Source organism: Mchenga conophoros, linkage group LG15, assembly GCF_057382185.1.
Source record: "Mchenga conophoros isolate Kocher_MC1m ecotype Shallow Benthic linkage group LG15, M_conophoros_male_GT1.1, whole genome shotgun sequence".
Taxonomy (NCBI): domain Eukaryota; kingdom Metazoa; phylum Chordata; class Actinopteri; order Cichliformes; family Cichlidae; genus Mchenga; species Mchenga conophoros.
This window is the reverse complement of record NC_140540.1, coordinates 19,323,756-19,349,044: the sequence shown is the minus strand read 5'-3', so window position 1 is coordinate 19,349,044 and position 25,289 is coordinate 19,323,756. Positions and strand designations below refer to the sequence as shown.

Here is a 25,289-nt window from a genome sequence, read left to right as displayed (position 1 = left end):
GCTTCCCCCTATACCCTCAAAACATGCTCAGGAATCACCGAGACTGCTGGAAGAAGGGCCTCTGGATTTATGGTGGAGTCAGCTGATGGACAGTTGCACTTATCATTGCCGACTCTTATTGAGTGCAACCTGATTCCCAATAATAGGGACGAAATCCCTACTCCAGAAGCTGCCCAAAGCCACAAGCATCTCAAGTGTATTGCTGACAGGATCCCTCCTCTTGATGCATCAGCTGAGATACTTTTGTTACTTGGGAGGGACATCATCCGAGTTCACAAAGTGCGCAGTCAGCGTAACGGCCGTCACAACGAACCTTATGCCCAACAAGTGGATCTAGGTTGGGTAATAGTCGGTGACGTCTGTCTCGGTGAGGCTCACCGGCCGACTGTCAACACATTCAAGACCAATGTCCTTGAAAATGGACGACCAAGCTACTTCAAGCCTTGTGAGAACAGGATCATCTGCAAAGAAAAGTTCATAGAGGAACAGCTAATATCCCCTGACACACTGACTTCCAGTCAGCCAAGCTTAGGTGAGCTGGTCTTCAGCCATTCAAAAGAGGATGATAAGCTGGCACCCTCCATCGAAGATGAAATCTTCCTCCAGATCATGAACAAGGAGTTCAAGAAAGATGATTCCAACAGCTGGGTGGCTCCCCTGCCATTTCGTAGTCCAAGACCACGTTTACCAAATAATCGAGAGCAAGCCCTCAGCCGACTGATGTCACTTCGCCGTACCTTGAATAGGAAACCGGAGATGAAACATCATTTCATAGATTTCATGGAGGATATTTTCAAAAATGGACATGCTGAGCCAGCTCCCCCACCAGAGCCTGACAAAGAGTATTGGTATTTACCTTCCTTTGGTGTCTATTACCCCCAGAAACCGGGAAAAATAAGGATCGTCTTTGATTCAAGCGCACAGTTCAAAGGCATCTCATTGAATGATGTGCTCTTACAAGGCCCGGACCTCAACAACACCCTAATTGGGGTTCTCATGCATTTCAGAATGGACCCAGTTGCTGTGATGACAGACATTCAACAGATGTTCCACAGTTTCCTAGTGAGGGAGGATCATCGGGACCACCTCTGATTCTTGTGGTTTCGTAACCACCAACTTGATGACAAAGTGCTGGAGTACCGCATGAGGGTTCATGTGTTTGGTAACTGTCCCTCGCCAGCTGTGGCCATTTATGGCCTGAAGAGGACGGCTATGGAGGGTGAAGAGGACTATGGACCCGAAGTGTGGAGCTTTGTGCACAGACATTTCTATGTTGATGATGGCCTAAAATCTTTCCTCAGTGCAGAAGATGCCATCAAAGTGCTGAAAGGTGCACAAGACATGCTAGCGCAATCCAACCTCAGACTACACAAGATTGTGTCTAACAGTGTTGAGGTCATGAGGGCATTTCCAGCTGAAGATCTAGCTAGCAACCTGCAAGACCTGGACGTGGGTCAGGACTCCCCTCCCATGCAGCGCAGCCTGGGTCTTGGTTGGGATCTTGCTACAGATACTCTAACTTTCCGTGTGGACTGCGCAGAAAAACCCTTTACACGTTGGGGTGTGTTGTCTACTATCAACAGCTTATTTGACCCGTTGGGGTTCGCTGCTCCCTTCAGTGTTCAGGGCCGCCTCATTTTGAGAGAACTCACCACTGAGACTTGTGACTGGGATGCACCACTGCCCCGAGAAAAGCTTGAACAGTGGCAGAGGTGGTGCACATCTCTTCAAGACCTAAGAGAGTTGAAGATCCCAAGGGCCTACACAATGGTCCCACTCTCCACAGCTCAGAGCAAGGAGATCTGTATCTTTTGTGATGCATCTACCAAAGCTATTGCTGCTGTTGCTTATCTGAGAGTCACAGATGCTGCAGGACATAGCAAAGTTGGATTCCTGTTTGGGAAAACAAAGTTGGCACCTAAGCCTGACATCACCATCCCAAGGCTTGAGCTCTGTGCAGCCGTTCTTGCAGTGGAACTGGCAGAGGTTATGTCTGCAGAGTTAGACATTCAGGTAGACGACATCAAGCTTTTCTCAGACAGTAAAGTAGTACTTGGGTATATATTTAATGACTCTAGACGGTTCTACGTCTATGTTCATAACAGGGTACAAAGGATCAGACGTTCAACCAACAAAAGCCAATGGAACTATGTTCCTTCTGATGTCAACCCAGCTGACCATGCAACTAGAGCGATTCCAGCTAACCAGCTTGCAGCTTCCTCCTGGTTGTCTGGACCAGCCTTTCTTGTAGACAAGCAACATTGTCACTTAAAACAGGAAGCTTTCAGCCTAGTTGAACCCGCAACAGATGTGGAACTACGTCCAGAAGTAGTGACTTGTGCCACAAATTTGTCATTTCAGCTGGGCAGTAAACGCTTTGAGCGATTTTCAAGTTGGAGGTCACTCACCAGAGCTATTGCCAGGCTCTGCCACATTGCTTACTCCTTTACAAGGGCAGCAAAAGAAGGTCCTTGCCACGGTTGGCACAACTGCAAGCTGCTTTTCAGTCCAGACCAGCTGCATCATGCAAGGATCAGAATTTTTCTTGCTGTCCAAAGGCAGGTCTATTCAGAAGAAATACACTGCTTACAAAAGGGAGGTCAGGTCCCTAAACAGTGCTCTCTCAGCAAGCTTTGTCCTTTCATTGATTCTGAAGGTCTTCTCCGCGTCGGAGGACGACTGAAAAAGTCACAGCTCACAGCAGAAGAGGGTCAGCCAGTTATCATGCCTGGTAAACATCATGTTACCTCCTTGCTTATCAGACACTGCCATGAGCAAGTCTGCCATCAAGGACGACACTTGACGGAAGGCGCTTTGAGGAGTGCTGGTTTCTGGATTGTTGGAGGAAGACGGTCTGTCAGCAGTTTGGTCTACAACTGTGTGACATGTCGAAGATTGCGTGGGAGAGAGGAGGAGCAGATAATGGCAGACCTGCCTGCTGATCGCTTGAGTACAGATCCTCCGTTCACCTTTATTGGATTGGATGTGTTCGGACCATGGTGTGTCACCTCAAGGAGGACACGTGGAGGGCTAGCCAACAGTAAGCGTTGGGCAATCATCTTCACATGTATGAGCGTGCGTGCCATACACATCGAGGTCATCGAATCAATGGATTCATCCAGTTTCATTAACGCTCTAAGACGCTTCTTTGCAGTTAGAGGGCCTGTCAAACAGCTAAGGTCAGACTGTGGTACTAATTTTGTTGGAGCCTGTCGAGAGCTTGGGATCAGTTCCAAAGGCTGTAACAACAAGGAAGTGTCCAACTACCTGTCTGATCAGGGCTGTGTATGGCTGTTTAACCCTCCCCACTCTTCACACATGGGGGGAAGCTGGGAGAGGATGATCGGTGTCACACGTCGGATCCTTGACGCAATGTTCCTCAAGCTTGGGTCTTTTCAGCTCACACATGAGGTCCTGACAACATTTATGGCAGAGGTAACTGCAATTGTCAATTCCAGACCACTTACTTCAGTGTCCACAGATCCAGACGAACCTCTCATCCTCACTCCTGCTATGCTGCTAACTCAGAAGATTGCTGTACTCCCTGTTCCTCCTGGTAACTTTGATGATAGTAATATCTTCAGACGTCAGTAGCATCAGGTTCAAAGCTTGGCCAACACATTCTGGGAGAGGTGGAAAAGGGAGTACCTCAGTAGTCTACAAGGTCGAAAGAAATGGAGAACGGAGAGACCTAATCTCATGGACGGAGACGTTGTTCTAATGAAAGACAATTCACTGAAGAGACATGACTGGCCCACAGGACTGATCATAAGGACTTTTCCAAGTGACAATGGAAAGGTCAGGAAGGTCGAGGTGAAAGTTTTCAGAGACAGTGTTCCAAAACTTTACCTAAGGCCAGTGTCTGAAGTTATACTCCTGTTGCAGAGAAACTCTGTCAAGTGATGTGCAGTTTGACATCCTAGGGATGTCAGGTGGGGAGTATGCTGGCATTAGGTATTTTCTGTTCTGCAGCAGTTTGCCCTCTAGTGGTTGTTTGTGTGTGTTTTTTTTTACTCTGTAAGATCTAGCCAGAGGCAGTTTCACCTCCGTTAATCTGTTGCCATCCAGCTGATAAACGGCATCATCTGTGAGTAATATTGTTTGTTATCACTGAGACAACTTGTGTGCATTATTATTTGTTGTGAAGGCGTGATATAGTTTGTAGTTAGAATTTAATTTGAATGCATGTATAACCTAAGCTAGTAAGGTTAAGCTAGCTCATATGTCATGTGGTTTCTTTAACGTTTTGATCATGAGTGTGATTTCATTTGATGTTTTATTCGGGCACTCACTAAGCAGATAAATATTGTGCTCATATTTTTGAATATGTGTTTGTTATACTGTATATTGAGGCAACTTTTTTATTGGTTTATTTCTGGTTTTGTCAACAGTTTCACACTTTTTCCTTATTAAATCATCCAACTCAACACATTGGCCTGTTCCCTGGATTTTGATTAGGAGAGTGTTTAGCTGTCTGTATAGCTGAGTCTACGTTCACGAGGACAACGCTTAGTGAGGACAGAACAAGATCCTTATTGATAAAAGGGCATCCACAGACGTGACAAAGCATCATAAGCACATTTTTTCTAAAATTAAAGCAAATTCTTAGTGGTCAACATTGGGTAAGAGAAATGAATATTTCACAAAAAACAAATGAAAAAAATTGAATGTTTAAAGTTGAATTAAATAGCATTTGTTTGTTTGTTTTTCCACAACGTATGTCAGCATGTTTTTATGTTAGTTCATAGTTATGTTAAATTACACTAATACGAAAGCATATCTTTTAAGACATTTAATGCCAAACATTAATGACACGTCAGTGACCTAACTGAGATAACTGTCTTAATTGTTTTTTTCCTTACCTGTCAAAAACAGGATTTGCTTTAGTTCCTTCTATATAATATTAATATTTTTATATAATATTTTATATTTTATATATTTATATTTTATATATTTACTTCGATATACACATCATGAATACAGAAACTTTCAGTTCTTATTTTAATGGTTCGTTTTTTTGATAAACAGACACTTGTTATTAACTTCCTGCAGTGTTAAATGTTACAATTTAAGCTTGTGTTCATTAACATGTATTATATTGACTCTCTATAACCTTTTAGGGCAAAATTCAGATCGTAATTGAGCATTGTACTGAAAATGTGTCTATGCCTTTACTCTATACAGAGCACTTGATCACATGGCAAGTGTTTTAGTGCAAACAGTTAGTTGAACACAGATGTTAAGTTCATTAATCTGTTGAAAGGTGAGTAGGTAGGCTAGTAGCACACTATTTTTATTTATAAATACAAAGTCGTAACAATGAATATGACTGAATGAGTGAATTAATTTATTTGAATCTAGAAATACTACTGTGATATCTTTTTTGTGTTTCAGAATGAAGTCTGCCATAATCTTTCTTGTATTTACACTGGTCCTCTTCATGGCTGATCCTACAGAACTTCAACCTCAAGGAAAGCAGGTTTCTGGTAAGTTAGAGCTGTATCATTATAGCAAAACTGAGGCCGTGAAAGATCAAACGTTCAAAACATCAAACTTTTACTGAACTTTATTATCCTTTTGTAGTGTTCTCTGAAACTTTATATATAACTAATGAAAAAAGAATAGAAAAAAGATCGAGTGATCGGGAGATATAGGGTGGTCCCGTCGAGAGTTAGGCCAAGGGTAGAGCGATGTGTTTTTTCATCTATGAAAAAAAACCGTGCCACTACTTCCTACCCTTTTCCCGTTCTCTAAATAATGTGAGATGTGAGTGAGTTTGGTCTTTGGCAAAAAGAATTATATTGAACTGAACTGAGGTAAAACAAGAGGGATCAGTGCTAAATAAAATGTTTGTTTTTTTGTTTTTTTGTTTTTTTGTTTTTTATATTCAATTAAACTTAAAATCCTAATTAGATAACTGATTTTAGTTGTCCCAACAAGATGTTACAGGACACAGAAAGAGAAAATGCAACATGACTTTAGTTCAGTCAAGTGAAGCTCAGCTACAATGTTAAGTTAATGCCAACTGATTTCTCAGATGACACAGTTTTTTGTATCTATCTGTTCATTTTTATTTTTTGGGGGGGGATTTCGACCACCTGTCTGATTTCACGTCACTGGATTGACGAATCTATAAAGCTGTTGTAGCCAGTCTCCATTACTTGCACATCCATTCATTTCCAGCCCACCTCCACCCATGCTATTCATACCTAAGAGTGTTGTAAGAGTGGGAGCAAGGTGGGAAGCTGTGAACAGAACAGAGCAATACCTTCGAATATAAATTCTTACAGATGGAAATAAAAATGTTCACTGTGCTGATCTTACATTAACATGTTGTAATGTAATTGTAGGTAGAAATAAGAACTTTTTAAGTGTTTATTCAACAGCCTCATTTCCCAGATCAGTATCAAAAGCTGAAGAACAATATTCTCAATGTATATGCATATATCGTCATGTCCTGATAACTCTTTTTAACATGTCGTTTTAGGAGAAGTCGTCGAAAAAGTCCTTAAGGAACTGATTCAGAGCGTGGTTAAGTAAGTACTCTTCTTTAATAGTTAAAAGTTATTAACAATGACTGAAATTTTAAAGAAAAAAGTATCATTTAATAGATATGGTGACTTTTTCAAGTATTCCGACTTCAATCTTCTACACCTAGGCCTGGACCTAAGGCTGTGAACTTCGACGAATTTGAAGATGCTGTGATGTCATAGAACTATGACATTTTAAGGAGCAGTTTGGTGGGGATCCAGGGCCCCCTTATGCTTTGCAATGCAATCAACAGACAAGGAGTCTTTGTTGTTGTTGATGTTGACTATTATGCCTTAACCTCCTAAGACCCAAACTCTTCCATGGCATGCATTTTTAATTTCTCTTTGATATTTGGGCTGATTGGCACCTGATGAATGTAAAAACAAAGAATTACCAGATTTTTTTTTTAACCTAATTTTTGTTCCTGAGAAAAATGAGATCCACATATGAGGATATTTGTTTAAAATAGAACAGTGGCAGTATAATGTCCTTGTGAGTGGATATCAGGCACTTGTAAAGCAAAATGTAGTATTTTGGTCTGGATAACCCAAAATGTGATGTCCACATATATGGATGCCAGGTCCTAGGAAGTTAATAACTGGAAACCAAAAATATATATAAAAAAAAAAAAACCTCGCTGCTGCAAACTGCTCAATAAATAAAACTGCAATAGAATAAAAAGACAAACTTTGTCTGTTGTTATTAAGTCATAACAAGAGAGTGTATTGTATTTTCACCAACAGTGATTTTTTAAGTAAAATATGTTAGCCATGGCATTCCTAACTTTCTTCACATGTGTAGGTGCGCAAGTACTCTGGCTTCCTCCCACAGTCCAAAGACATGCAGTTAGTGGGGTTAGGTTAATTTGCGATTATAAATTGCCCATATGGGTGATCATGAGTGTGAATGGTTGCCTGTACAGTATGTCTGTGTTAATCCTGTGACAGACTGCTGACCTCTCAAAGCTGTATTCTGCCTAACGCATTAAAGCAGCTGAGATAGCCTGCCAGCAACCTAAGCAGATAGGTCCACAAACTCTGACATGAAGAAAAGTGAACTTTGGAGCTTGTTAGTAGTAGCACTGTACTTTGTTTTAAATAGAGTAAATCCACAGTAAAGTTACAAAAGTCAACTTAGTCAATGGTTAACTAAGTTTGATACGATGTTTAAATTAGGCAGCTTCCTGAAGGCTGATGCTTTCCTAGCCATCCCACTTTGTATCGCACTCGTACTTGCAGGAAGCAGAAGTAAAGCTAAAGGGGGGTATTGGGTGTACTAGACCTTATTTATTTCAAACATTTTTCAGATTAAGACAGAAATAAAATCAAGTATTATATTAATTAGACTGTATTATTATTAAAAATGTTGAAAAAACAACATTTTCTGAAGGCCAATAAAAATGGACATGGACCAGTAAAACTTTAAGCCATAGACCCGGGGGTGTTCGGTTTGACACTGAATTATTATTAACTTTAATTATTAACATCTACAATGTCAATACATCTTCCTTTCAGGAGCTCAACTTTGTATCAAAGCTCAGGGCAAACATCAGAATGCTGATACGCTTGCTTTTCTTTACTGCCCCTAACACATGCTCCTTTTAAAGACTTACAAAGAAAAACTCAGTCATTCGATATCGCACTTAAACATGCAGACACACATGCACAAAAAAATATACACACACTAAATGTACCTCCGCGAAGAGATATAATACTGTCACATAATTTATGCCTTAGTTTAGATTGCAGGTGTACATTACTTTATTTGACATTACTGTACATTAAATTATTTATATTTGCATTTAAGGAAATATTTTCTTTAAAAAAAGCTTTATTATGTCATGTAAGTGTAATGAAAGAGTTTAGTTTGTTTTTTTATACGTAGATCTTTTAAGTAGTAAAGCTATTAAAGCAATTTCTAAAATAGAAACAACTAACCTGCTTGTTGTGAAAGTGAAAGACCTGTTTTTTTGTCATTTGAATTTTTATTACTGCTTTTTAATAAGAGAAAAAATAATTATTATCTGTTTACTTGATTAACCAATGGAATAATTGATTAATAAAATAATCGACAGCTGCAGCCCTAAAGTGGAGGAAGATTGCTGCAGGTGATAAAACAACTACATGGAAAAGGTACTTTTTGGATGTTACTACATAGCAATATAATGGCGCTGATGGAGTTAAGGCAAGATGGAACTTCTTGTAGAAACTTACAGATTATATTTATATAGTTATAAACTTTAATTTGTTTTGGTAAAAAGCTCATTATTTAGTCTTGCTGCTTACTTAAGCTTATTTTAAGGTTTTAGTTGACAAGACTAAATTTGTTTAAGTGTCCTCAAAGTAACTCTTGGATTTCATTAGAAGTGCCTGCACCATTTTCTGGCACACTTCTGTACATTGCACTTATTGCACAATCAGTGTGATCGAGGCCTTTTTGTTACTACCCTTTTTTGTTTCTAACTCATCATGTGAATTTGCTTCAAATTGTTCGTCAGCATCAATGTGTGTTGTTGACAAATGATCTTGCACAAGCACTGTGACTTGACATCTGATAAGATGAGCAGCTGCTCATTTCCTCTATGTTTTTAAGAGTTTCAGAGCACAAAGTGTATTTAGGACTCAAGGCCTTTGAAGTCAAGCTGGTGACATGGATGTTTCTAGTCAAATAATTTAAATAAGATGGCTAAATGTTAGCAACTGGTGGTTTTACAGAAGAATATTTTTCTATTAGTTATTCCTAAAATAACATATCATATCATGCGAAGAAAAAAAACAATGCTTTTCAGAACAGCAAATTTTTGAAACAAGGTTCCATCTGCATGTTGGCATTAAAATGTCAAATGTGTTCAATCTTCCTATAATAATGAAAATGTATCTCTTTTTCTTTTTAAAAACTACAAACTCTTCCTAGACATCCGATTAGCCATTGTGTTTATATTGGTCATGAGGATTGCTTAAACTGAGAAATGTGTTTTAGGAGACTTTTAAATTGCTCAAGATGTGTTTGGTAAAACTGCAAGTAGCAAAGGACGACAAAAAGCTTGCATGTAAAATTACTCAATAATGGTGCTATTGTCTTAGCAAGTTTAATTATTATGGTAAATGATATATTTCTTGCACACTATCAAGACACATAATAAAAAAGGTTTAGACCTGAAATTTGTGATCAACCAAAAACATGGCAATGACTGCAGTATGCCTAATGCCTTGACTTGCCACTTAGTTATAGGCCATGACAATGTGAAAGCTGGCCCGGATGCACATTGTCATCTACTTTTCTGCTTTTCCTACTTCAACATGTTGTCATTGAAAAAGCACAAATAAGAACAAATTACAATTTCAGGTTGTTCCACCTTGATTATTTTAGTGAAACGAAGAAAAAATAAGACTAGGTATCTAAATACCTACAAAATTTTGAATGGATGCTTATTCAGGCAAAATTATGTCAGTTTTGTAATGTAATTTCACAGATTTAAACTAGGTGTTTGCCCCTGTTTTCAGTGTTTGACCACAGCTAAGATACCTGGCTACTGTAATAACTCTAAGTGAAACTCAGTAAGAGAATTTTAAAAATCTGAATCTCCTATGTACTTGGTTATTTCTGTGTTAAGGTTAGAAAACATTTATAATAAACCCTAGTGATTCAAGCTAGAAAATTAAACTGTTGTTTCAATTACTTTTCATCAGGCAACTTTTTGTTTTGAAGATGCACATTATTATAATACTTTTTTTTTTTTGGTGTTTAGCTCGAAATGTGTATATTTTAAGAACACAGCTCTGTTTTCATTTCATTGGTTAATGGAAGTTGACTCATGACTCAAAAAACTCTCTCACAAGTTGAAAACACTTTAGAGCACCTCCTACCCAAAATGATATATGTAGTGCAATAGTACTGGGTTTCCACCTATTATTGAGAAACTGAGTGTAACCACTAAAACCAAACCCCCCACTAAAAAGTTTAGATCTCTGCAGATATTGACTTGGACTCCATCTGTTCAGGTAAACGACATTTCATGTTTACTTAATGCAAAATCTGTCGGTTATGTAAACTCAACATGTATTGTGACACAAGTAAGATTTATTCTGAAATGTAAAACACATTGAGGAACAAGTTATCAGTGAAAGAGTAGGGTAGGGGCTCACATTTATAACGTTATAGGTCTTGATATATTTTTATTTTGCAGGATGAAGTTTGTTATGCTCTTTCTTGTGTTGTCCCTGGTTGTCCTCATGGCCGAACCAGGAGAGTGCTTTTTTAAGCGCCTTCAATCTATCTGGGGAGGTTTAAAAGAAGCATACAAAGGTGGCAAAGAAGCATGGAAAGGTAAATCGCAACTGATCATGATTCAGTGATAACTCCAAAAAACTAAACTCTTGGGGGGGAAAAGCCAGAAAAAGTTGTGGTGTTGGAATATTGAATATAATATGCATTGTTTATTTTGCCATTGGTCATAGACTATTCAGTAATCAGTGGGGTTATATAGTAAAACTGAGACATGTGGGGCATCAATGCAGGTTCCACAAATGTTGATGCTGTCACTTTTCTATAGCAGCTACACTCAAAAACTAACATTTATTCCATAATTATAAATTGAAGAAAAAAAATTACACCCAAATATGAACATACTAATTACTGTTGCTTTGTATCTTTTTTGTCTCCGTCATATCAGCACACAGAAACTCCGAGAAAATGAACAACAGGTAACTAATTGTGATCAGGCTGTTCATTTTGTTGATTTCATCTATTTAAAACCTAAAGTCTGTAAACAACATTTTCAAAGCTGAAAAACAAAACAAAATGGTCCACCTTCATTAGGTCTATTATCAGGGCATTTCATACTGAAGTAAATTGGGCTATGTCCAACTAATTTAATATTTCAGATAACACAAAGCAGCTAAAATCTACGACTTTCTGAATTTTAGCCTAAAATTATTAGAAAAATATATTCTTTGTGAATAAGCATTCTTCTGATGGATCACTGCTGATCAACTGAATGATTCCTTCTGCAATGATTTTCATTTTCTCATCTCAATTTCACAACATACAGAAACCAACAAGCAGATACTAATCAAGCCCAACCGACATCAGGGACGAATTGGTTCTGAAGACACAAAGAATTACGGGATAAGGGTTTCTGTTTGAAAAATGCAGCATAGCAATATAAAAGTAGTCTGATTTTTGCATGACACATTGAAATGTAGTGATTTTTGCTACAGCTCAAATTTTCAAAAATGTAAAATGGCTTGATTTGCAAACTGTCCACATGAATAAAACCTGCAATGCAAAAAGCAAAACTTTGTTTGTGGTTGTTATTCAAAATAATTAATAATTTTTGCCTAATGATTAAATTAACTTTGGTAGGAAAAACAACGTATGATAATTTTAGTAAACAGTCTTTCAATGCATATCTGTTTATTGCTGAAGTCTCTAGGAATTATTCAGTGCCAATAGGCATTATATACACCTGTCAGTAAATCCAAAATTCACAAAAGTTACATAAAACAATCACACAAACAAACAAAAAAAGACTGCCTTCTCTATTTCAAAAACTTTTTTTTTATCTTATTCAATTGGAATGCAAAATCCAAATGATATGTTGGCAACACCCTGAATGTAAAATAAGGCATGAAATACTTACTAATACTACTGCTAAAACAAAGGGGTGACAGGGATTTTTATTTCATAAAACAAGAGCCTTTGAGCATTGTATTTTAATTATTATGGGCCAGATCAGGCCTTACATCCACCACAGAAAAGGGAGATCCACAAAAATACCAATTAAATGTCTTTTCTTTTGGTAAAGAAGGAAACAAGGAAAGGACTTGATCTAACTGTGGTACATTCTGTCCCATCAGCAGTGTAGGGACTAACGTGTCATTAAGTAACGCGTTACAGTAACTACGTTATTATTGTGGTAACAAGCACGGTGACTAGTTATTATGCCAAAATCAGGAACGCGTTAATCGTTACTGGGATTTAAATAGGGTCGTTATTCGTTACTTCTTGTGGTGGCTATCGCGGAGCTTCCACAGATTCAGTAACATTAGCAAGTGGTAGAGGCCAGCAGGTGGGTGAAGGAAAGGGGAGGCAGGAGGAGCAGAGACCCGAGGTGGCCGCTGGTCCGAGTGTCAGGTGAACTGAATTTCAGGTAAGAAGTTATGTGAAATTGTTCCTTTTTTAATAATTTAATTTTATTCAGTATTTCAAGCCTCTTTTTGTTTGAGCCCTCTAACACAAGATATTTCCTTCAGCTAACAACCCATATTTTTGATTATTACACTCCTTTAACATTTTTATTTATTCAATGGCACAACACATCACTGTTGAGTAAAATAAGGAGTAGAACAGCTTTAACCTCCTAGGACCCAGCGTCCACATATGTGGACATTTTGGGTTGTCTAGACCACAGTAGTAAATTTTGCCCTAGAAGGGCCTGATATCCACTTACGAGGACATTATATTGTAACTGTTCTATCGAAATTTATCCCATATATGGATATCAGGCCCTTGTAGAGCAAAATCAGGTAAAAATATAATTCTTTGTTTTTACATTCATCAGGCCCCAATCAGCCCAAATAGCAAAGAGAAATTAAAAATGCATGCCATGAAAGAGATCAGGTCTTAGGAGCTTAACCTGGTGGTCAAACTATCCTTTCAAGAATCAACTATGTATGTGGTGCAGTGCCAGTTAATCCTTTGAATTTATTTTTTAGTTTATGTTTTCAGTTTACATTTTTAGATTGTTTTAGATTTTTATTTTGACTTTGTGACCGTTATCTGTTTTAAGTACTGTATATATAAATACTAACAATAATAATTTTTATACATGCTTAAACTGAAATAGCTGTGTGTGTTTATGTGTGCATATGCATGATATGTGAAGAAGTGAATGTGAAAAAAAAATCCATGAATCCACATGGTAGGATTTGTAAAGAATTTATTCCTAAATCAGGGTGGAAAATAAGTTTTTGGTCAATAACAAAAATACAACTCAATACTTTGTAACATAACCTTTGTTGGCAATAACAGAGGTCAAACGTTTACTATAGGTCTTTACCAGGTTTGCACACACAGTAGCTGGTATTTTGGCCCATTCCTCCATGCAGATCTTCTCGAGAGCAGTGATGTTTTGGGGCTGTCGCCGAGCAACACGGACTTTCAACTCCCGCCACAGATTTTCTATGGGGTTGAGGTCTGGAGACTGGCTAGGCCACTCCAGGACTTTCAAATGCTTCTTACGGAGCCACTCCTTTGTTGCCCGGGCGGTGTGTTTTGGATCATTGTCATGTTGGAAGACCCAGCCTCATTTCATCTTCAAAGTTCTCACTGATGGAAGGAGGTTTTGGCTCAAAATCTCACGATACATGGCCCCATTCATTCTGTCCTTAACACGGATCAGTCATCCTGTCCCCTTGGCAGAAAAACAGCCCCATAGCATGATGTTTCAACCCCCATGCTTCACAGTAGGTATGGTGTTCTTGGGATGCAACTCAGTATTCTTCTTCCTCCAAACACGACGAGTTGAGTTTATACCAAAAAGTTCTACTTTGGTTTCATCTGACCACATGACATTCTCCCAATCCTCTGCTGTATCATCCATGTGCTCTCTGGCAAACTTCAGACGGGCCTGGACATGCACTGGCTTCAGCAGCGGAACACGTCTGGCACTGCGGGATTTGATTCCCTGCCGTTGTAGTGTGTTACTGATGGTGACCTTTGTTACTTTGGTCCCAGCTCTCTGCAGGTCATTCACCAGGTCCCCCCGTGTGGTTCTGGGATCTTTGCTCACTGTTCTCATGATCATTTTGACCCCACGGGATGAGATCTTGCATGGAGCCCCAGATCGAGGGAGATTATCAGTGGTCTTGTATGTCTTCCATTTTCTGATGATTGCTCCCACAGTTGATTTTTTTCACACCAAGCTGCTTGCCTATTGTAGATTCACTCTTCCCAGTCTGGTGCAGGTCTACAATACTTTTCCTGGTGTCCTTCAAAAGCTATTTGGTCTTGGCCATGGCGGAGTTTGGAGTCTGACTGTTTGAGGCTGTGGACAGGTGTCTTTTATACAGATGATGAGTTCAAACAGGTGTCATTCATACAGGTAACGAGTGGGGGACAGAAAAGCGTCTTACAGAAGACGTTACAGGTCTGTGAGAGCCAGAGATTTTCCTTGTTTGAGGTGACCAAATACTTATTTTCCACCCTGATTTACGAATAAATTCTTTACAAATCCTACCATGTGAATTCATGGATTTTTTTTTTCACATTCTGTCTCTCACAGTTGAAGTGTACCTCTGGTGCAAATTACTGACCTCTGTCATCATTTTAAGTGGGGGAACTTGCACAATCGGTGGCTGACTAAATACTTTTTTGCCCCACTGTACATATAGGATCTTGGGGGTGGGCACGATACACGGAATCCAAAGTACCATCAGGGTGTACACCCCACCCCTGGCGTCGTTGCCCACCTCTCAATGTTAAATACACGTAGACATTGAGGGCCAGCAGGAGGGACCATGCGCTTACCTGCTGCTCTCTGGCAGGTAGCTCCATGCCCTCCTGGGTTTTAAATGCACCTTAGAACACACATGCATCAACACTACAATGAGCGGGTGGAGGGAGGTTTGGAGTCTTCTCTCATCCCCATTCTCTGCGACCTGCTGGAGCGGGGGGGCTAGGAGGAGGAGTTGGCCGTCCGACTGCGGTCTGGAGTGTGGGGCCTCCCTGCTGCTGCGGAGTCGGGGCGGTCTGCCTCCCCCCATCGCAGGGAAAAGGGTAACACCACCTGGGTCTGGGTGCAGTTCCCCCCTCAAGGGGCAAGGGTACCTAGACCCGGTTTGTAGAGTATGCTTGGGGAGTGTGATCGTGTGTACAGCGTCTCTTTATGTCTGTTTCCACGTTGGTTGAGTGTGGAGTAAGTGCATATGAGAGCATGAGGGTGGGAATGGATGTTTGTATATGTGTGTGCCTGTATTTCTGTGTCTATATGTCAGGTTGGGTGTCAGGCGCCACCTCTCTGGGGACATCTTAGGCCCTCCAAGGTTTGGAGGCCTATCTCCCCCTACCACCACTTCCCCTGCCAGTGGCGGACTCCCTCAGACATCGGTGCGTTGGTGGTTCTTTGTGTCCGGGGATGGGCGTCCAGGTACACACCGGCTCACTCCTTGGCGGCCGCTTATCGGGGCCTGGAACCTGGGGCTCGCTCGGGCCACTTCGGAGGTGGGGTGCCCCCGGCCTCTCGGCCTGGGGCTTGGTCACTCAGGCACGGCTGGCTGCCGGCGGAGCTCACGGGCGCGTCACTGCAACTCCCCCTGGCTTCTGCTCCGCGGCTGAGTGAGCCCTCATCTGGGACTCTCCTCAGCTCTTTCTGGGACAGTGGCGCGGCTGCCCCTCTGTTGGTCTTCCTTGGTCTCTTGTGTTCTGGGGGCCTCTGGATGTCTGGAGTTTTGATCTCCTCCATACCTGCTTCATGCCCTGGAGGACGGGGCTGTGGCCCCCCCACACCCTCTAGCAGATCATTACATGAAGGAACCTTTAAAAAAAAACAAAAAAAAAAACAAGTGCGTCCATGCTCACAGGTGTACACACGGGTGATCACACCCACAAACTACACCCTTTTTGGCTCCTACCTCAAAGCACACTGTGTTCTGTTGATCTTATGTGCTGCACAATAATGTTTAATATTTAGTATTTACTGTCATATTCCCATATATCATTGGGATGTTGTTTATTCTATTACTCTTGTTCTCTTCTGCTTGTTTTCTTTTTTCTTTCTCAGCAGGTGATCCAGGTGATTGATATATGCATTTTTTTTCTGCTCATTCTTTTGGTTTTTGTCTTTTGCCCTTCTCCCCCGTCCCTCTTCTCAGCTGTTTCTCTTTCCCTCTTTCTTTCTCCCCTTCTTTCCCCCAGTCAAGTCTGTCCCGTATTCAGTAAGTGAAAATAAAATAAACAATAAAATGTGAATCAAATGGACCATTACGGCAAGGCTGGGATGGTCAATTTGGTAAAGTAAATCCGTTGGGCATCTTTCTTTGCCTTTAGACAACAATTCTGATGGCAAAAGAGCCAAACGGGACAGGCGCAAAAAAAAAAACAAAAAAAAAAAACACAGCAAATACAAAAATGGTAGAAAAACACAAAGAACACAACAGAAGTTGAATAAAAAAATTATCACAAAGTGTTTCTGTGGATGCAGGCAACAACAGATGCAGAAATGACAGAAACTAAAACATGCAAAGAATTGCATTGAGACATGTAAAAAGAAGCAAATTATTCATCAGTGTTGAGAAGGAAAAAAGATATAAAGCAATGTGTACTTTCACATGATTCATTTGATTCACAATGATACATTCATCACATGATTCCTATAATACTGTAGATACACGTTAGCTATTAGCCATTTACAGACAAGCAAACAGTAAATGGATAATAGGAAGACATTGTCTTACCAAAAAAAAAACGTTTTGTATGAGCTTTTGTGTTACGGCCCTAGCAGGGCCTCCTCCTGAAGTTGCCTGTGTGGGCGTATCCTACCATCTCTCCTGCCTTAGGTGCCACCTTTTTCTATCGTACAGCTGACTCACATCAGCAATTAAATGTATTTAAGGGCAGAGAAAGGTGAGCTCTGGTGCCAGAGTGCCATGTGAGTGGTTGCAGCTAGTGAGCTGTGTGAGTGTTTGGAGGTTGCAGCTAGTAGCTAGTGAGATTGGTTTTTTTGTGATTGTTTGCTCCTGCTTGGTGGAGAGGAGTGTTTGGTTACTAACCTTTTTTCTGGCTTACTTTTCAGTTCACTGACCAACGCTTGAGTTTTGTTTTGTTTCTTTAAATGGTGATACCGGCTTGTCCGTCTCTTTTAGTTGAGTTATTAATAGGAACTTTAATAAAACTCTTTCATTAAACCATTTTGCCTCTGTCTCCTTTTTCTGACCCGGACACATTTTGTTACTTCCCCCTCATTGCCTGGACCCCTTTTAGGGGAACGTAACATTTTGCTACATTTTTTTTTCTATATGTTGGTATTTTCTAAAGTTGCAGTAAATTTGACCCCTTAGGGCCACCGTAGCCATTTGACAGTTGGAACAGTAGTTTCTTTCCTGAAGATCTCTGTGGGTGATGATGCTTGATGCATTGACACCAGCCTTGATCCACTTCTTGTAAAGCTCTCACAAGTTCTTGAATCAACTTTTCTTGACAATTATGTCAGGACTGTAGCGATCCCCATTGTTTCTCTGCCTTTTCATACAACACGTTTTCCTTCCAGTCCACTTTCCATAAATATGATTTGATATAGCACTCTGTGAAAAGCCAAGCTTTTTAGCAATGACCTTCTTTGGTTTTCTGGTACCCTCCTTGTGGAGGACATCAGTGATTCTCATCTGTCAAGTCAGCAGTCCCTATGATTATGATGATGCATGTGTTGAACCAGGCTGAGAGATAGATGGCAATTAATTTGTCTAAATAGCAGTTTTACTCAGACTCAGACTTAAATTTTTTAATAACCTGAAATACTGAACTTTGACTTTCCATTAACAATAAGCCATAATCATTAATATTAAAACAAAAAGCTTGATATATTCCAGTTTACATGTAATGAATACAGAGAATATGAAAGTCTATCTTTTTTGAATTGAATGTGAGAGTATGTCCACAATGATTTCCTTTCTGTAGTATAAACACACTTTTTTAAAATAAAAGTTCAACTGCCAGTAGGCGCAGGAAGAATACTTAAAATATACAAACCCTTCTTTGTTATGTTCTCATAACATTCAAACTACTTAACAGTTAAAACCAGTATCACCAGGTTTACACAAGAATGGTTTTCTAAGTTCACTTTTTTCCTCTATTTTTTTGCCATTTCACATATTTAGCCAAACCACTTCCATACAGAAGAATTATTCTATAAACCTCGACCATAGAGAAGTGACAGAAGAAGTTCTCATTAGATCAAAATGTTATCTGTTGTTGCAAAATACATTGCAGAGTACGAAACATTACAACATAACAAACTAGAGCTGATAATAGCTATCCCCCCCCCGCCCATTCCTGCCACTGCTTCCATTAAAAAGGCCCAGATACACTCAGACTGATCTCAGTCTGCTCAGTTTTTCTCACAACAATTTACCATCTCTAACACTTAATCTAAGGTAAGTAATAGAACAACTTAATTTATAAAGAGAAACTTTTGCAATGAAAGCTGGTATTACACACACACACACACATATATATACATATACATATACATATATATATACATATACATATATATACACATATACATATATATACATATATATATTATGTGTAATATGTATTTATGCATATTAAGAAATCATTTACAGAATGACTTTGATCCTTGATAATATGATAATATTTGCAATACGTTTTTGTGTTTCAGGATGAAGGGTGTTGTGATCTTTCTTGTGTTGACACTGGTCCTGTTCATGGCTGAACCCGTGGAGCCTCGATTTCGTTCGAGTTTTCGAAACGGTTTACAGAGGTTTAGAGGTAAAGCTGCATAATGACAGCAAAACGTACATTCACAGTTAAGTTCAATATTAAGGCTATCAATAATTTACCTTTGGAAATATCACACATTCACTCTTTTTTACAGTGGATTTTCTTGAACTTGTGGTGAAACTAAAAGAGTAGAACATGTTCACCAGTTAGAAGATTGTACCACTGCCATTTCCTCTAGATAGCTCTGATTGAAAAAAGTGCTTATCCCATCTGTATTGGGTCAGCCTAAATAGTGAATAAGTTTGGTCTTTGGCAAAACCACTGTAAAAAAAACAAGAAAAAAAAACAATTCACTAAATTCACTAAAAAAGTAAATGTATTTCAGTTTTTTTTTTATCACTTTTCTTGTTTTTCTATAATTGTTGAAGGGAAAAATCATAATTTTTTAAACTAATTTATTTTCTAACTCATTCTAATACAATTATAGACACTAATAACAAGATTGTTTTGAATGTATTAATTTCAAATATTTGCCAAAACAAATATAGATATATATAGAGAGACAGAAAATTAATGAATCAGGTGGAGGAGGTGCGCACACACTCACAATCACACACACACATAAAATGGTGCCATATATGTGGACACTGGAATGTCTGAATGAATGTGCTGTCTTTATATAATGTTCTATTAAAATATCCAATAAGAAACTATATAGTTAAAACTGAAAATACAGTTGCTGCTGCTGATTAATTGATCAGCATCATAAAAACATTCTTTTCAGTATATCTGTATTTATTCTCATGTGGTAACAGCTTTTTAACTTTCAACCTTTTTGTAGAAAGCAAATACCCAGACAGACTGAAGAGGCTGGCTAAGGGAGTGGTTATGTAAGGAATTTCTCTAAAACTTCTCTAAAAGTTACTGTTAGTGATTATAAATAAAGAAAAAGGGATTTTTGGTTGTTTTTTTTTTTTTTAATTCTCAAATCTTGGTGTTTTCTGCCAGACATGGGCCTGCCTGGATGCAAGGTATTGGCAGCCTATTACCACGTGGAGATGTTGCTCGCCTTGATGATAAGATGTCATAGAGCGCAGTTCAACGGAGGATCTGGTTCCTGCTTCGCAATGCAATCAACACATATAAACCAGAAGATCCCATGACAATTCAGCAGTCTTTGCTCTGTCATGACTATAATGCTTAAATGATCATTTAGGCATTATATCATCACTTGATATTTAGACACCTCATAAAGGTTTTATAAAAATGTGTAAAAAAATAAAAAAGCTTCACGTTGCAACTGCCTGATGAATAAAACTGCAACAGCAAAAGTGAAACTTTGTCTGGCATCATTGATGATAAGAGATGCACTGACCTGATTTAGCAGGTTTATATTTTCACCAATATTGTTTTTTAAAGTACGTAAGCCAAAAAACTTTGCTTGTAGGTGAGACTGACTTTATCAAACTTACATAATAATAAATAACTGTCTGAAAGACCATAGTTTTGCATCGATGTCAAGACTGACAGTGAGTTAATATTTATATTATGAACATTACGTTTCTCCACCGTTATGTTAAAGAAAATATGTGTAAGTCACACTTCCTCTTTGTGTCTAATAATCAGAGCTTATATTTTTATGTTTTGGAGGGTAACTTGTTTTATTAAACTTGTCCACTTGTCTAATTACTGTAGCACGCATCCAGAGCAGTAAAAAATTGTGATGGCTAAGAGCTAGAAAAGCAGGTGACGGGCTAAATGCTGTTACTAATAGTCCATATCAACTAAGAGACTTATTATAAACACTGATGAACAAACAATGCAGAAAAGCAGGGGTTAAAAAGTAAAACTTTCTTCCTGGAAAAAAATGTTAGTTGGGACATTTACATAGTTAGTGGACATAAATCTCTTTGATGACATTTTATGAGACCACATATTTTACAATTAGCATTGTTTTCAGTTCAGTTAAGGTACAAATCTGTGTAATGTATGTATAATATGCCAGCAATATGTGATATCACTCTAGAGAAACATTTTATTTGATAAACTGTCTTTTGCCAGTGCATAATTTGGCTCAGTGGCGATACATTGAGCTAAGATATGGAAAGACATGTAAGCTCCATGCAAGAGTAAACAGATCTGGGGACACATTTGGGGAAAGTTATTAATTCACACTCATTGCCTGACCTCTACACATCAAGGTCTTTGGACCTAAATAGAGACAACACTAAGGGAGCATAAATGGCATAATGCTTTTAAGCGACCTGTCATTTACAATGCAGCCTTTCTCAACAAACATCAGCAAACACATCAACTGTTTTTGTGCAGTTTGTTACACAGTGTATCTGCTAGGTAGAGCTACAGGTGCTGTTTTTCCCAGAAAGACAAAAGAATGAAAGATAGATGCGAAGAGGAAGAAGGAAATTTATCTGGAGAGGTAAGACTGCTCAGTGACAATCCCAAAACTGAAAATTTTAAACTTACATGTAAGCTCACTTTTTTTCCTTTAGAATTTTTAAGTCAGATATTGGATTTGCACCATCCATCCATCAATCCATCCATTCTCTTGCACTTATCCTTAAGGAGTCGTGGGTGATCGGGAGCCTACTTCAACCACCACAGGTAGTTGGTACCAATCTGTCGCAGGGCTAACACAGAGAGAAAGACACCATTCATAGTCACACCTATGGGTAATTTAGAATCACATAACCCCACTAAGTGCATGTGTTTGGACTGTGGGAGGAAGCCTGAGTACCTAGAAAGAACCCACGCAAACATGGGGGAACATGCAAACTCTACACAGAAAAGCCTGGGCAAGATGGTGAAGTCAAACTCAGGATCTTCTTGCTGTGAGGCCAACCACCATGCCACCGTGCTGCCCATGATTTGAAGTTGTGTGTGTTTTTGTTACCACTAAAATATCAAACAACAGAAATTAGGGTGCTAACTGTGTTATTTAAAGGCTGCATAAAATACAAGGCAGTTTAGTGCAGGATAAGGAGGTCATATACTGTACTGCATCATGCTGTGAATTTACAAAAATGTATTGTCTAGAATGAGGACAGTATTAACAATATAATACTGTCGGTCCACAAAGAGCAGTAACGCACTACAAAGCGTTACTGCCTCCTCCAGGCATGCAAAAAGGCTTGGGGTGAAGAAGTCTTACTAATGACTGCTGAAATAAAAAAGACTGATTAATGATGTGTACACGGCATATTTCAACATTTTCAACACTCAGTGAAAGAAATATACAGTATAAATTGATTCCTCATCTCAAATCTAATCATATTTTCTTCTTCCAATTAGCAAAGACAAAAGCTTAGTTGGAAGCCACATTATGAATGCTGAATCTGACACCAGCTTAAAGCTATTTGGTTTGGAAGAAATGCCTTAGATTCTTACATTCTGTAGCATTGGGTTTGCAATGCAATCAACAAATGCATAAGCAAACAAAATAATAATTACAAATAATCATAGAAGCAGGGGTCTAATTGTTTTATTGAAAATCTAAAAAAGCTCAATATTTCAAACAGCACTACTCAACAAAACAGCAATTTTAAAAGTCAAACACTGTTTGTGTTTTTTCTAGGGAAATGTTTATCTAATTTTGTATTATTATTTCCAGTGATGATAAGGAAATCCTCTTCATAAGTTTGATGATGGTGATGTTTCTGCTTTTTGGGGCTTCAAACACCAAATGTTTAGCAGTTTTCTGTACTACCTGTGGTTTCTGCTCAGTATAGACCATAGCCAGCGAGCAGTTCTACACATCAGTCCACATGGACACCATTTGTCAACACAGACGGTTTCACGCAAACACACACACATTGTGTAAGCTAAAAACATGATTTATGCAGAGTTGTACAGTAGGTGGAGCGCATAAAAACTGTCCACAATACCTAACTTAGAGTCTCTTTTTCTGAGTAATCCACAGCCCGGCTATCTTCCCAGGTCGCTGTGTGAGTCTTCACATCAAATACATATCAGATTCTAAGAGTTATTGCTTAATTAAAGCTGTCTTTGTGAGTTTTTAATTGGAATTGGCATAATAAAACTAATTTATTGTGTATCTTTTGTTTGTCTGAAAAACACTGGAGACAAGAAGGTAGATGAAAAACATGATCAGTAAGGATATGAATGGACAAACAATCCTATTGAAGATTAGCATTAGTGAGGGTCGTTGTTAATGTCTCTTTTGCTCTTGGAGTGGGCCTCAAAGAGAATACAGTATTCAGGTTCAGGTGCTTTAAAGTGACCACTTTCATGGTAGTACAAGAGTTTCAATGTTGGTTTGTGTTCTATGGAAACACCAAGGTCTCTAATGCTTTTACTTTTGACTCACAAAATACAGCTAAAACCCTTAAACCCTGCTCAACATTTGGCAATAAAACCCTTTCTGATTCTGATTCTAAAGCTACAAGGCCTACGATTTTTTTACCATCTCAATCAAAATGTTCATGCTGAAGTACTACTATGGTTTATATACAACTGAACTCTTGTTAACGCTCAGCTCAGAATGAAACATGATCGTTGTTGTGTGATAATTTGTCACATTTAAAAAATGATAATAGATGCTCTATATTTTCTTTTGGTGTGCTTTGGTAAAAAAAACAAAAAAAAACAAAAAACCATCAGACACAAGTCAGGTTGGCTGCAAATAGCTGCTGCTAGGTTATCAGTAGTTTTAAGCTCAAACACCCTACCCTAATACTCTGCTGCACAATCCCAGCCTTACTTTTTTTACTCTTCTTTAATTTAAAATCACTGTTATATATTTACATTTCCATGCTCTTACAGCATAAGGCCCTCACTATGTTCCTTGTACTTTAACTTTGTTTATTTACTGTAAACTGTAGTGTTTTTATTCTTTATCCTGCTGCTGTAACACAGTAATTTCCCTTAAATAAAGCATCTGTCTGTCTGTCTACAGCACCATGCCTTAGGCTGTATCAACAGTTTAATCGTGTGTGGATATTTTTTTTTAAGTCGTGATATCATTGATGCAGACTGTGGGTAGATTCTTTTTTTCATTGTTGCTTTACAATAAGGAAAACAGTAACATGTAATTATGAAAGAATGAGTAAATAAAAGAATTGAAAATAAAAAAAGATTGGCCTGAAACACTCATCACACCCTGATAATTCCTGATCCAGGATTATATAATAAGCAATAATTTTTAGCAATAGTTTTATCCGATACCGGTGCCAAATCGGTACTTTTGAAACAGTGCCGGTGCTTAAACAGTGCTCGAACCGGTGCTTAAAGAATGGAGAACACAAACTTTGTCCAAAAACCTCTCATGTTCAGCTGTTTTTTTTGTAAAAAGATAACAATGTTAGCCTTTTCTGCAGCTATGTGGCATATATGGTATCACTCTTGGCTGGAAGCAGTGCTTAAACAATGGACAAACACAAACTTTATACAAAAACCTCTCATGTTTACCTGTTTTCCACTTTTTCTTTGGTCATTTTAGCCTTTTTGGCCAGGGTGAAGGGAGTATCTGCCATCAAACAAGAAGACAGCCGCATGTAGCTATGATGATGTTTGCTAGTTCACCTTACCTGCATTAATGTAATAACGTGGTTAGCCTACTCAACGTAAATTACACACTAACAACATTAAGCTACGCACGCAGAGAAGAACGGCTGCTGCTGCATCATCATCCTCATCATTTCTGCTACACTGGCAGGGCTAGGGGCCAGGACTCTATTCTTTGGGTTTTTGGGGGATGTTGCTCCGGGTCCGATAACTGGCAACCCACCCGACGTGCACAGTGTGAGGTCTCGCAGCAAGCTATCAAATACGGCGCATTTCTCGGCTTTTAAAAAAAACGCTATGCGTCGCCAGCTGTTTAATCGGATTCTTGGTGTTATCTCCTTTGACAGTATCACAGTATCAGCTTAAAGCACTTGTTGCAGGCTGCTGAGTTTGCATATTTTGCTGTGAAGTACAGCCAGACTTTTGACCACTTCGCCTTGGACATTTTTAATCTGTAGCTCTGCATAAAAGAACGTACGTACCTGGGCCCGCCTACTATCCTCGGACACGTAAAATGATTGGCTAGAAGTGTATCACAGCTCAGGAAAAAAAAGCACCGAAATAAAGCACCGAAATGTGCGCTGCTTTTCGGTCTGGTTACTACCGTTTATGTCAGAACCGGTGCCATCATGGCACCGGACACCGGTACCCATCCCTACTAGTAAATATGATTCACTTTACTCGAGGTGCCACAAAGAATAAGAAATGTTGGAGTAATTAGTAATGAATGAACAGTTGATGCTCAGTGTTTGAAT

General features: G+C 38.9%; 1 protein-coding gene and 1 long non-coding RNA gene across 3 annotated transcripts in view; one reads left to right on the top strand and one right to left on the bottom strand.

Moving 5' to 3' along the window:
- LOC146558206 (exostosin-1) overlaps positions 1–25,289 on the bottom strand; it is a 353,884-nt gene that overhangs the window by 169,851 nt on the left and 158,744 nt on the right. The gene's annotated exons all lie outside the window — the stretch shown is intronic.
- On the top strand, positions 18,600–20,323 carry LOC146558209 (uncharacterized). Its single transcript, XR_014888487.1, has 4 exons — positions 18,600–18,680; positions 18,932–19,041; positions 19,835–19,883; positions 20,002–20,323. It is a non-coding gene; the product is annotated as an uncharacterized LOC146558209 (long non-coding RNA).